Source organism: Ixodes scapularis, unplaced genomic scaffold (assembly GCF_016920785.2).
Source record: "Ixodes scapularis isolate PalLabHiFi unplaced genomic scaffold, ASM1692078v2 PGA_scaffold10__122_contigs__length_95168666, whole genome shotgun sequence".
Classification (NCBI taxonomy): Eukaryota; Metazoa; Arthropoda; class Arachnida; order Ixodida; family Ixodidae; genus Ixodes; species Ixodes scapularis.
Window position 1 is genome coordinate 36,942,155 of NW_024609836.1, and position 12,788 is coordinate 36,954,942.

General features: G+C 49.9%; 7 non-coding genes across 7 annotated transcripts; all 7 read left to right on the plus strand.

The window, feature by feature from the left end:
• Positions 1-3,081: 3,081 nt before the first annotated feature.
• On the plus strand, positions 3,082-3,163 carry Trnal-aag. The gene has a single exon. It is a non-coding gene; the product is annotated as a tRNA-Leu (tRNA).
• Positions 3,164-3,233: 70 nt separating this feature from the next.
• Positions 3,234-3,315, plus strand: Trnal-aag. The gene has a single exon. It is a non-coding gene; the product is annotated as a tRNA-Leu (tRNA).
• A 70-nt stretch (positions 3,316-3,385) lies between these two features.
• Trnal-aag lies at positions 3,386-3,467 on the plus strand. The gene has a single exon. It is a non-coding gene; the product is annotated as a tRNA-Leu (tRNA).
• A 4,540-nt stretch (positions 3,468-8,007) lies between these two features.
• On the plus strand, positions 8,008-8,089 carry Trnal-aag. Its single transcript has one exon. It is a non-coding gene; the product is annotated as a tRNA-Leu (tRNA).
• Positions 8,090-8,159: 70 nt separating this feature from the next.
• Positions 8,160-8,241, plus strand: Trnal-aag. The gene has a single exon. It is a non-coding gene; the product is annotated as a tRNA-Leu (tRNA).
• Positions 8,242-8,311: 70 nt separating this feature from the next.
• Positions 8,312-8,393, plus strand: Trnal-uag. Its single transcript has one exon. It is a non-coding gene; the product is annotated as a tRNA-Leu (tRNA).
• A 70-nt stretch (positions 8,394-8,463) lies between these two features.
• Positions 8,464-8,545, plus strand: Trnal-aag. The gene has a single exon. It is a non-coding gene; the product is annotated as a tRNA-Leu (tRNA).
• Positions 8,546-12,788: the final 4,243 nt, after the last annotated feature.

Below are 12,788 nucleotides of genomic sequence, written 5' to 3' on the forward strand. Positions count from 1 at the left end.
TAACTTTTGAGTGGAGGGCTGGCACAAGTCATCTTTCAACTCCGCATACCAGCGGGCACTGGAAGCTAAACGAGAGCCTCCTTGAAGATGACGAGTTTTCAACCATCATAAAAGAAAAACTGCGGTTAGCAGCCGAAAACTCGGTTTTTGATGCAGTAAGCTGGGAGATATTGAAGGCGGAAGTGAAAAGTGAAGCCATGTCATATGGGGAAAGAAAGGCCAGGGAAAAAAATTTAAAGAAAAAAGAACTGTTGCATAATTTAAAAACTCTCATTGCGGCAGACGACTCATCGCCTGGAAATTTTAGAGAAGACATAAAAGCCATAAAATGCGAGCTTTTGACTCTGATGAAAGAAAGGTACATGGGAGCTGTGGTGAGGAGCCGGGAAAAACTGGTCGAGCGAGACGAACAACCTTCAAAGCTTTTTCAGTTCTTTGAGAAGCAAAGAATCAAGTGCAACACTATCCGGCAGATAAGAGACGAAAACGGACAGAGCTTTTCCACGCAGGAGGAAATTGCAGACGTGTTTTACGAGGAATATGTTCGAACGTTTCAAAAGAAAGACGCCTGCGATGGCCGTCTTGCGGAAAACATGCTACAGCAGCTTCAAAAGGAAGTAAGCGAAGAAGTACGCGAACGTACTAACACTGAAATTGTGGAAAGCGAAATTCGGTGGGCAATCCGGAAAATGCCTTCAAACAAGTCACCCGGGCCCGATGGCATAGGTTCGGCATTTTATAAGAAGTTTCAAGACCAGTTGACACCTCTCCTGCAGAAAGTGTTCAAAGATATATTCAAAAGAAAGCTCTTACCACCCACCATGCGCCAGTCCCTTGTGGTGCTCATTCCCAAGCCGCATTCCGGCAATGACATACCTTCAGTAAACAATTTTAGGCCAATAAGTCTCTTGTGTACAGATTATAAAGTTTTGACGAGAATCTTAGCTCGAAGGCTGGAGAGAGGTATTGCGGAAGTGGTCGGAGATCACCAGACCTATGCGATCAAGTCACGGTCAATTACGCACAACCTCCACGCCATGCGAACAGTATGCGAAGCGGCAGAAGCGTTCAACACGCCCCTTGCGGTACTTCAAATTGACCTGAGTCGTGCCTTCGACCGGGTGGACCATGGATTCTTGTTCAGAATCCTAAAACGCATCAACGTAGGCGACGTTCTTTCCGATTGGGTGCGCCTGTGCTACACCGACATATCCACCAAGATATTAGTAAATGGGAAAAAAACGGGAAAGATCAGTGTACAATCGTCTGTCAGGCAGGCGTGCCCGCTGTCCCCACTGCTATTTGCGCTGTACTTGGAGCCACTGTGCAAGGCTATCAAAACAGATGAAGGAATTAGAGGGCTTCAACTGCCAACTAAAGAACTAAAAATTCTGGCATTCGCAGACGATGTTTCTATTATTTTTTCCGAAGAGAAGGAGCTTTTGAGGGCTTTGGACATAATTCGAGAGTTTTGTGCCGTGTCGGGAGCTCGTCTTAACCTAGCCAAATCTACAGGTACGTGGCTGGGTAACTGGGTCTGCAAGCCTTCAAGTGTGTTAGGGATGAAGTGGTCGTCCTCCCTGGAAAAGTACCTTGGCGTGCCGCTCACGTTGACGCCTCCTAGCCATGAAACGTGGTCGGTCAAACTCCAGAAGATGAGAGCGTCGCTGCTGCCATGGCGCACGAGGCAAATCCATCTTATCCAGAGAAGCTTTGTGTGTAACACTGTTCCCTTTCCTAGTTTGATGTACGCAGCCCAGGCTATTCCAATCGACGCCAGCACGGTGTCAAAGGCCCATCGGCTCTTCGCAACATTTGTTTGGCAGTCGCCAATGGAGAAAACACGGCGCACAAATCTCTTTCTTAGCCTTCAGGCTGGGGGATTCGCCTTGGTGCACGTGGCCCTCAAAGTAAAAATAAGTCGGTTCCTTTTGTTTAGAGACTCGAGTGATGCGATCACGCGGTGGTCATTCCAGAGTCTTGGGAGTGCGCACCTTAGTCAGTGGGTGGTTGGCACATCGGAGCAACCGAAAGCAGCTAAGTGCCTCCGGTTCTACAAAGAAATTGCGGAAGCAATCAAATACTTTGAATCGAGGTACTCGTGGGAGTATCTCCAGCAAGTTAAAAAGAAAAAAACTCTATTGGGACACAGTCAGCAGCATGTTTCCAGCTCCTTTGTACAGAAATGGACTCGAATCATCAGCTGGAAAAGACGTCCTCAGGCGATTGCGCAGCCTCCCTGTTTCTCCCAAAACCAAAAACTTCTTCATTCGTTTTCACACAGAAACCCTGCCAGTGAAAACTTGGTTAGAAAACAAGGGCTTCTACCTTCCAATTGGAACAAACTGCAGTTTCCGTGGTGAGCGGGAAACGCTCCTTCATGTGTTTCTGGATTGTAAGGGCGCCTTCTGTTTCTGGGCGGATTTTCGCTATATTTTTGAATGCAACTTTGAGCCAAGCTGGGAATCGCTCAAGTTTTTGTACTTTGGTGAGGAACGGGGAGTGGAGTTTGAGTCGTTGGTTGCGATGGCCCTTCACGCGCTTTGGCTGTGCCGGACATTACATGTGGAGGCAGCGTCTGTGCGGAAAACCGCGTGGCAGTTGTTTCGGGAGAGAGCAGAGTGGACACTGAGCGCAGTTAGCACAGTACCAGACGATGTCAACCACGCCTGGCTCCAGATAAAACAACAAATTAAAAAAAGCGTCGTTGCCCGCAGCGCACAGCCGCCCTGGAAAGAAAGATTTTAGAAAGAGGGTGGGACCAAGTGTTCTCTTTGTTTGTTTGTCTGTTTTTTCTCTTTCTCGGCTCAAAACTTTTCGTGTATTCTTTTAGTAGTGTGCATGCCTAGTAGTGTATGCAATCACTGACCTGGCCATGTGGCCGGTATGTACCAAATGTATGCTTCTATAATAAATAAATAAAAAAAAAAAAAAAAAAGCCGAGCGGTCTAAGGCGCTGGTTTAAGGCACCAGTCTCTTCGGGGGCGTGGGTTCTAATCCCACCGCTTCCATATGTTTTGCCTTTGAGCTCGTTACGGAAGTACTTTCACCGCAGCACCGTACTTTTGCACCATCCTCGTCGGTAGCGTGGCCGAGCGGTCTAAGGCGCTGGTTTAAGGCACCAGTCTCTTCGGGGGCGTGGGTTCGAATCCCACCGCTGCCATATGTTTTGCCTATGAGCTCGTTACGGAAGTACTTTCACCGCAGCACCTTACTTTTGTAACCTCCTCGTCGGTAGCGTGGCCGAGCGGTCTAAGGCGCTGGTTTAAGGCACCAGTCTCTTCGGGGGCGTGGGTTCGAATCCCACCGCTGCCATATGTTTTGACTTTGAGCTCGTTACGGAAGTACTTTCACCGCAGCACCGTAATTTTGTACCATCCTCGTCGGTAGCGTGGCCGAGCGGTCTAAGGCGCTGGTTTAAGGCACCAGTCTCTTCGGGGGCGTGGGTTCGAATCCCACCGCTGCCATAAGTTTTGCCTTTGAGCTCGTAACGAAAGTACTTTCACCGCAGCACCGTACTTTTGTACCCTCCTCGTCGGTAGCGTGGCCGAGATTATGCTTCTGGCACTCGCCGAGAACGGTCGCAGGAGGGCTGGCTCCAACGGAGCTGCGACAACGGCCCCAGTTGGCCGCGGTACTTTTGCTGCGTCATCGTCTACTGACGACTACAAGCTGGTGTTGCCTCCCATCCCAATGGGTGCAACTGTTTTAAATTCAGTACTTTTGCACTGCGATTTGAGAGGCCGCCCCTATCGTATTCAAGATTTCCGGCAAGAACTGAAGCGGTGCGCCGTCCTGTCCGAGATTGTGGCGCTCGGTGCTTTCCAGATGAACCACGTCTAGTTAGCCACGCTGCGAACGCCGGAAGCCAAGAAGCGGCTCATCGACTGCAAAGAGTTGAAGGTGAAGGACCTGAGGTGTGTTGTCATCGACCCCAGCAGCACAGAAGTTCGTCTACGCCTCCATTGGGTCCCGTATCATGTGACCGACGACGCGGTGAGCAAGTTTTTGGAACCCTACGGCAACGTTATAGAAGTCGCACGTGAGAAATGGCGCGTCGAGGGATTCGAGGGCATCGAGTGGCGCCCGGGTGGCACCCGGGTGGCGCGCATGACGCTGAAAAGCGGCGTCACGCCCGACGGAATGCCTCATCAGCTGCGACTTCAGGGGGCGAACGTCCTTATCGTAATCCCAGGGAGGGCGCCGGTCTGCCTGCGCTGTAAGCGTGCCGGGCATATCAGGCGCGACTGCCGCGTGCCTAAGTGTTCGGTGTGCTCACGTTTTTGGCCACGAGAAGGAAGAGTGCGTAAAGACCTACGCCCGAGTAACTGGTGGAGCGGCGGCGGAAGACCTTTCGCCCCTAACAATGGATGTCGCCGAGGCTGAGCGTTCCGCTCAGGGACAACAAGACGAAGCTTCACCGTCTGGTGAGCCCTGCAGCCATCCTGTTGGAGCGGACGGCTCGACTGAAATCTCGCCTGTAAAGGACAAGAAGGAGGTGGCTGGAGGCTTTCCTGAACCAGGCAGCGCGGCACCCCCTCCCACGGCGACGCCAATGGAGAAGACCGTAGCACCACGCGAGGCCTCCCCCCCGACTTTCGAGAAGGCGCTAAGAAACCCGATTTCTTAGCGGTGCAAGAGACTAAAATGGCTGAGGAGGAACAGGTTGCTAGTGCGCTTAGGCCTTTTCTGCAGTCGTACGAAGTTTGTGTCACCCACGCGGTTGGTTTTTCTGCCGGATGTTTTCTTTTTCTTAAAAAGTCCCTGCCCTTGTCGGAGTTAGCTGTAACCACCGACACGGAAGGGCGGTTCATCATGTGTGATTTTTCCTTGGCGTCTTTTCAGTGGCGAATTGTTTGTGTGTATGCGCCTAGTACGGTTAAAGACCGTGTTTCCTTTTTTATTGGCTTACGCCGTTTTGTAGAATGTGATAAAACGATTGTGTTGTTGGGCGATTTTAACTGCGTTGTAAGGGCAGCAGACAGAACGCCCCTGAGGCGGAGTAGTGACAAGCGTGCGGAAGTTTTAAGCGAACTGGTTGAAGACTTTGACTTGGTTGACGCCGGAACGGTGACGAATGAAACGAGCGAGATTCGTTTCACCCATTTCCAAGCGTCGTCTCATGCGCGCCTCGATAGAGTATACGTATCGGCCTCCGCGGCAGCAATGTTAAGAAAGTATCGCGTCACACCAGTGTTTTTTTCGGATCATTGCATGATTTCGACAACGATCGGCGAAAAAGCGCCGCCGAAGGCCAAGTTTAACTCGAAGCTGTGGAAGCTTAACACAAAACTGCTTGATGATGAAAGTTTTCTTGCAGCGGTAGATAACGTCTTCAAAACGTTTTTTAAAACCGCAAGGGACGATATATTCGAGACAAGGGAGCTCATCAAACAGGAAGTGAAGATGCTCGCTATCGAAAGGTCGTCGATTTTAGCGTACGAGGCACGTTGCGACGAACGTGGCTTAATTGAAGATTTGCAAGCTCTGTAAAGAGCTGAGTGTGAGCGACCCGGCACAGCTCTTAAAGATTTGGAAACTGTTAAGCAACGCCTGGCGCATTTTCATCAAGAGCGTTACAGCGGAGCCATTGTTCGGGCTCGATCAGAGAAGTACTTGATGGGAGAACAGCCTACTAAACGGTCTTTGGCGGATGAGAAAAGGTTCGCGCTTCGCAACGAAATCGGCGAAATCGAGTACAACGGAGTGATTAACACGAGCCCAAGTAGTATTGAGCAGGCTTTTGTCGCACACTATAGGCAAGTTTTTGAAACCCAAGTTAAAGGAAGGCAGGACCCTATGTGTGGAAAACTTCTAGAGTCCCTGCCACAACTAACGGAAGAGGAGAAGGAAAACCTCACAGAGCCGATCACTCTTCAAGAGATCGAGAGAGCAATAGACGATTTGCCGAGCTCGAAAACGCCAGGACCGGACGGGCTATGCGCCGAATTTTATAAGAAATACAAAAGCGTAATCGCTCCGCTTTTTTTAGAAGTCATTTGTAAAGCATACGAAAGGAAAGTACTGCCGCCGTCTTTTTCACGTACATACACTGTGTTGATTCCCAAAAGCGATGACGTTGCGAAACTACGTCAAGTCACTGGTTTCCGCCCGATAACTCTGTGTAATGTAGATTACAAGATTTTTGCTAAAATCCTAGCGAGGAGGTTCCAGAGTGTTGCCTGCCAACTCATTGGAGATCATCAGACCTGTGGAATACAGGGTCGATCTATTTTGACGAATGTGCACGTTGCCCGAACTGTTTTGGAGGCATGTGACGATGGCATGGGCCAAGTTGCCATGCTTCAACTGGACCTAGATAAGGCTTTCGATCGTGTCAAGCACGATGTCCTTTTTGATGTTTTAAAACACGTGAATGTGGGCGAGCGTATTTTGGACGGGGTTAAAATGGCGTACCAAGAGTGTACCACTAGGCTCATTGTGAACAAGGAATTGACTGAACCGATACGTGTGCGAACATCCGTAAGACAAGGATGTCCGTTGTCGCCGTTATTGTTTAACCTCTATTTGGAACTTTTTTGTTTAAGTGTTCAGAACAGTAATCAATGTCACGGATTCCGGATGGAAAATGAGGAGATAAAAGTCATGAGCTATGCAGATGATGTCGTGGTTTTTTGTAGCGATAAGCCAAGTATTAGCGCGGCTATGAAGTTGGCAAGAGACTTCTGTAAGGCTACAGGGGCAGCCATAAATTTGAGCAAGTGCCGTGGGTTTTGGCACGGAGAGTGGGCCACAACCCCTTCGGTGTTTGAAGGGGTGTGTTGGGACCGTGTGCCGTGCACTTACCTCGGTGTGCCACTAAAATGTTACAGGCAAAGCAAATCCTATTGGTCGGGAGTCCCCGCCGACCTGGACAGACGCGCTTCCCGTTGGAAGCAGCGTGAGCTGTCCATATTTGCCAGAGCGACAGTATGTAATATTTTTCTCATTGCAAAATTATGGTACGTGATGCAGGCCATTCATTGTGCTCGCTTGAACGTGCAGAAATTTCACCGCGTTTTTGCCACGTTTATTTGGAATTCGAAGTGGGAGCCGATGAGGAGAGACAATCTTTTCCATCGGATTCGTCACGGTGGTCTCGGTCTCTCGCATTTGTTTTGCAAACAGATTGTGTCCCGATTCTTTTTTCTACGAGACCAAGAGCATCCTTTCATACGTACATTTATACAAACCAAATTGTCTCCTCATTTACCATCTTTTCTCGTTTCGTCCCATGGCGGCGAACTTAAGAAATTAGTGGGATATCAAAAGGAGGTGGTAGACGCAGTGTTATTTTTGTCTGCCCGTTTTTCTTTTGAGTATTTGTCTGCTGTTAGCAAGAAAACACTTACACGCGATTTATTGATAAGTTTGTTTCCAAACCCGTTGTATAGAACTGTAGTCTGTAGCGGGGGCCAAGATGTGCTCAAGCGAGTGAAGAATATGTGCGTTCCCCCTTCCGTTAAAACTTTCTTTTTTAAACTGCATTCCAATACACTGCCCGTTAAGGTGTGGCTACAAGGAAAGGGTATTGATGTTCCGTGGTCGGTAGACTGTATTTTGTGTAAGAAACCTGAGACCATCGAGCACGTTTTCATTTTTTGCTGGGATGCGGTATTTTTTTGGGATGTGCTCCAGCGCACGTTGAAGAAACAACTGTGCATTAGCCAATCGGTTATACGTTCCTTGAATGTGAGTAACGATGATGGCATACCTTTTGATATGATTATGTTGTTGGGTTTGTGCAGTATTTGGAGGTCGCGCATGGCGGTCCGTCATGCCGACCCTAGTGTGAAAGAAGTGCATCATTATTTTTTCAGCCTTGTTAAGCAAGTGGAAAGTGTTTTTTTCAAACCGTAAAACGAAACCCGAGTGGCTAGAAATTTGTAAACCGCTCCTCGAAATGCGAGGATTTTAATGTACCCTGCAATAAGTCTTGCAGAGTATTGTTTTAAAGTGACATGACCGTTTTTGCATTCCTCCTGCAATAAAGAAATAAAAAAAAAAGGTAGCGTGGCCGAGTGGTCTCAGGCGCTGGTTTTAGGCACCAGTCTCTTCGGAGGCGTGGGTTCGAATCCCACCGCTGCCATATGTTTTGCCTGTGAATTCGTTACGAATGTACTTTCACCGCAGCACCGTACTTTTATACCACCCTCGTCGGTAGCGTGGCCGAGCGGTCCAAGGCGCTGGTTTTAGGCACCAGTCTCTTCGGGGGCGTGGGTTCGAATCCCACCGCTGCTATATGTTTTGCCTGTGAATTCGTTACGAATGTACTTTCACCGCAGCACCGTGCTTTTGTACCACCCTCGTCGGTAGCGTGGCCGAGTGGTCTAAGGCGCTGGTTTTAGGCACCAGTCTCTTCGGGGGCGTGGGTTCGAATCCCACCGCTGCCATATGTTTTGCCTGTGAATTCGTTACGAATGTACTTTCACCGCAGCACCGTGCTTTTATACCACCCTCGTCGGTAGCGTGGCCGAGCGGTCTAAGGTGCTGGTTTTAGGCACCAGTCTCTTCGGGGGCGTGGATTCGAATCCCACCGCTGCCATATGTTTTGCCTGTGAACTCGTTACGAACGGACTTTCACCGGAGCACCGTACTTTTATACCACCCTCGTCGGTAGCGTGGCCAAGCGATCCACTGTCGGTCGCGATAGCGGACGGACGTGATATGGATCGCTCCTTGCAAGCGGTGGCGGCCGTGCCCGGCCGCGGTGATAACAGGTCTTTTGCTGCTAAGGAATATCGTATGCAGTTGCCGATACTGCCCACCGGTGATGCTGCAAAGCTCAGCGTCGTTTTGCACGCTGACCTCGACGGGCGCCCGTACAAGATTGAAGACTTCAGGCAGCCGTTGCAACAGGTGGGCGTTTTGTCAGACGTGGCGGGTCTGGGCGCCTACCAGATGAGCCACGTCTGGCTGCTTAAACTGAAAACTCCGGAAGCGAAAGCAAAGCTTTTGGAAGCAGGGAGTCTTCAGGTGAAAGGTTTGACGTGCCAGCTCGTCGACCCGAACCGGAGGGAGCTTCGCGTTAAGCTTCACTGACTCTCGTTCGACGCGCCGGTGGACTCTATTCGGCGCGCCTTCGAACCATTTGGGACCGTCAAGGAAGTCGCGAGGGAAAAGTGGAAGGTGGATGGTTTCGTCGACGTTGAGTCCACGACCCTCGTCGTGAGGATCACCCTCACCGAGGGAGTCTCGCTGGAGAGCCTGCCGCACCAACTCCGTCTCTGCGGTGGAAACGTCTTGGTCGTGGTGCCCGGGCGTGCGGCGAAATGTCTCCGGTGCCGTCGCACTGGGCATATCCGCCGCGACTGCAGGGCACCCTGGTGTGCTGAGTGCCGCGGTTTCGGACACGAGCCCAAGGACTGCGTCAAGACGTACGCCCGTGCAGCCAGCGGCAGTACCAATGCGGAGTCCACGGAGCTTCTGATGGACGAAGAAGAGGCGGAACAAGCGGCTGCACCGGCGACGCTGACAGTGCCTCAAGGGCAGCCCGACTCGGAGGAAGCCAAGGGAGGCCCTAGCGAGACGGAGACCGCCGCTTCTCAGACGGAGCCATCGCCCAAGACGGCTCCCGAAGGAACCAGTGGTGCTTCGGCGAGGGATGGAATGGCGACTCCGGAAGCACCAGTGGATGCCGTCCAAGGAAGGGAGCCCGCGGTCGCCAAGGGTGGCGACGACGACCACGTTATGGTCGTCGAAACCACTACAGTGAAGCGTCGTCTGGATGATGCGCCGTCCAGGGGTGGGGAAGGACAGCTGAGACGCCTTGAGCGTGAGTGGTGCGGGAAGGTGGGACGGTTCAAGAGCCGGCCCGCGTCTCCTGTACGCCACAAGGAGTAGCCACAGTGAGTCCTCTCGGCACGTTGCTGCCTGCTTCACACTGTAAGCACCGTGCTCCCCGCCTGGTCTTTCTCTAGCCCTTCTTTATGTTTCAAAGACCTTTGAGAGTAGGCACTTTAAACGTGCGAGGTTTAAACGCGAGGCGTAGGCAATGCCAAGTGAGCCGTTTGTTTATTGAGAAAGACCTCGACGTAATTGCCGTGCAAGAGTCGAAGATAGAGAGCGAAGACCGGACGGAGAGCATGGTGCGGCTCTTCGAGTCACGTTACGATGTATGCGTCAGTCACGCTGTGGGAACGTCGGGGGGATGCCTTTTATTTATCAGGAAGTCTCTTGGGTCTGTGACCAGAGTTGTTAGTTGCAAGTCTGGTCGCCTGGTCCTGTGCGATTTGACCATTTCAAGTAAACTGTTTCGTATTTTGTGCGTTTACGCCCCTAATAAGGCGGAAGAAAGATTAGTATTTTTTGAAAACATTTTCGAGTTCGTCCAAACCGATAGACTTGTCATTTTGTTAGGGGACTTCAACTGCGTTTGCGAGCCGCGTGACCGATCGAACAGCACGCAGTATAGAGATACGAGTACCATTTTTCTAAGTGATATGGTCCAGAAGTGTGAATTGGAAGACGTGGGTCAGTGTGCATCAAGTCCTACCTGCCTATTTTTACTCACTTCCAAGGTGCTAGTCACGCACGGTTGGATAGAGCTTATGTTTCTTTGGAACTCGTCAGGTCCTGTAAAACGTATGCAGTGGACCCAGTGTCTTTCAGCGACCACTGTCTTGTTTCTTTTACTTTGGGCTCTTCAAAGGAAAAACCCAATAATTTCAGTTGGGATCTGTGGAAATTAAATTCGAAGCTTTTACAAGACGATATTTTTGCGAGTGAGGTGCGTAAAAGTCTCGAACAACTAGATAAAGTAAAAGAAGGAAAAAGTGTCGGGGCGAAATGGGAACTGTTAAAACAAGAATTTAAGATGAGCGCCATTGAAAGATCTGTTGCCTTAAAACATGGGGAAAGAAAAGAAATTACGGAGCTAAAGGGGCTGCTACAAGATTTGCTTAACGCGGACAGCATATCACCCGGGCTGTTTTCCGATGACATCAGTGTTTTAAAAAAACGCCTTGAGGCCCTTGATACCGAACGTTATCAAGGGGCCATGGTTCGAGCACGCTTACAGCGTTTATCACGGGGGGAGTTACCCACGAAAAGAGCCCTGGGGTTAGAAAAGAGATACGCTAGCAAGAATGAAATAAGCGAGATACAGTATCAAGGGTCTTTGACGAGTGAAAGACAAGTCATCGTGCGTGCTTTTGTTGAGTACTACAAAGGGATTTTCAGTTATCGTGCTTCAAAGATAGCAGAGTTCCAAACGACCTTTTTGCCGTTAATGCCGAAACTCGATGATGAAGCAAGAAAAAGGTTAGAACAACCAGTAGAGCTGTGGGAGATTGAAAAAGCGATAGATAATTTAAAGCCTGGAAAGTCGCCCGGCCCAGATGGTTTAGGAGGGGATTTTTACAAAACGTTTAAAGATCAAGTTGCACCTTTATTGCAATGCGTTTTCGCTGAGGCGTACGACCTTGGTTGTTTGCCTCCTTCCTTTTTGTGTACGCATACGATTTTTATTCCAAAGAGCGAGGACCCCGAGCGACTCCGTTCTGTTGGAGCGTATCGACCGATAACGCTCACCAACGTTGATTATAAAATTTTCATGAAGGTATTGGCTGAACGCTTACAAATGGTTATTAACGTCATCGTCGGTTCGCACCAAACTTGCGGCATTAGAGGCCGAAGTATTGTAACCAATGTGCACGTCGCGCGCAGCATTCTAGAGTGCTGTGATGCCATGCACCGTAGGGTCGCGGTGCTACAAGTGGATTTAGAAAAAGCGTTTGACCGTGTGTCGCACGAGATTCTTTTTTCGATTTTAGAACGCGTTAATGTAGGGTCTTTCTTATACAACGGCATCCGTATGGCGTATAAGAACTGCGCCACCAGTCTCGTAGTGAATAAATCTGTTAGTGAGCGCATTCCCCTACTTTCTTCTGTGCGGCAGGGATGTCCGCTTTCACCGCTACTTTTTTGTGTCTTTCTGGAGCCTTTTTGTTTGAGCATCATTCATAACAGTCAGATACGTGGGTTTAGACTACAGGAAACTGAGGTCCGTCTTTTGTCCTACGCGGACGATGTAGCGATTTTTTGTGTTGACCACGAAAGTGTGAGCAAGGCTGTACAGTTAACAGAACTATTTTGTGAACAGACGTGTAGTGCAGTCAACTGGCAGAAGTGTGTTGGTTTTTGGCACGGTGAATGGCCCTCAGCACCCGCTATTTTTGACCGTATTGTCTGGTCCGACACGCCGGCGCGTTACCTTGGAGTACCCTTGGATCAGTACCGCGTCAATGATCAGTACTGGAGGGATGAGACCGAAGTTCTGCGTGCAAAGGCCGAGAAATGGGGGGGGGAAAGGTTTATCCGTTTTTGCGCGGGCAACTGTTTGCAATTTGTTTCTGGCTGCAAAAGTCTGGTATGTGTTGCAGGTTTTGTATTGTTCACGTATTAACATTCAGCGGATCCATCGTGTTTTCGCCGTTTTCATCTGGAGCTCGGCCTGGGAACGAACCAGCCGCACAAATCTTTTTCGTAGGGTCAAAGCTGGTGGTATAGGTCTTTCACACCTGTTTATAAGACAACTGGTTAGCAGGTTTATGTTTCTTAGAGCCCAGCAAGACCCTTTTTTGCGTACAGTTATTCAGACGCGGCTGCGCAGCGCCCTGCCAGATTTTGTGGTGGCGACGAATGTAGACATCTGCCCTGGTTTACGCGGATACTTGAAAGAGGTTGTTGGTGCGTATCGGTTTTTAACAGCACGTTTTTCTTTGCAGTATTTGTCCGGTGTGTCGCGTAAACGGTTGTCGAGAGACCTGATAGATGCGCTTTTCCCC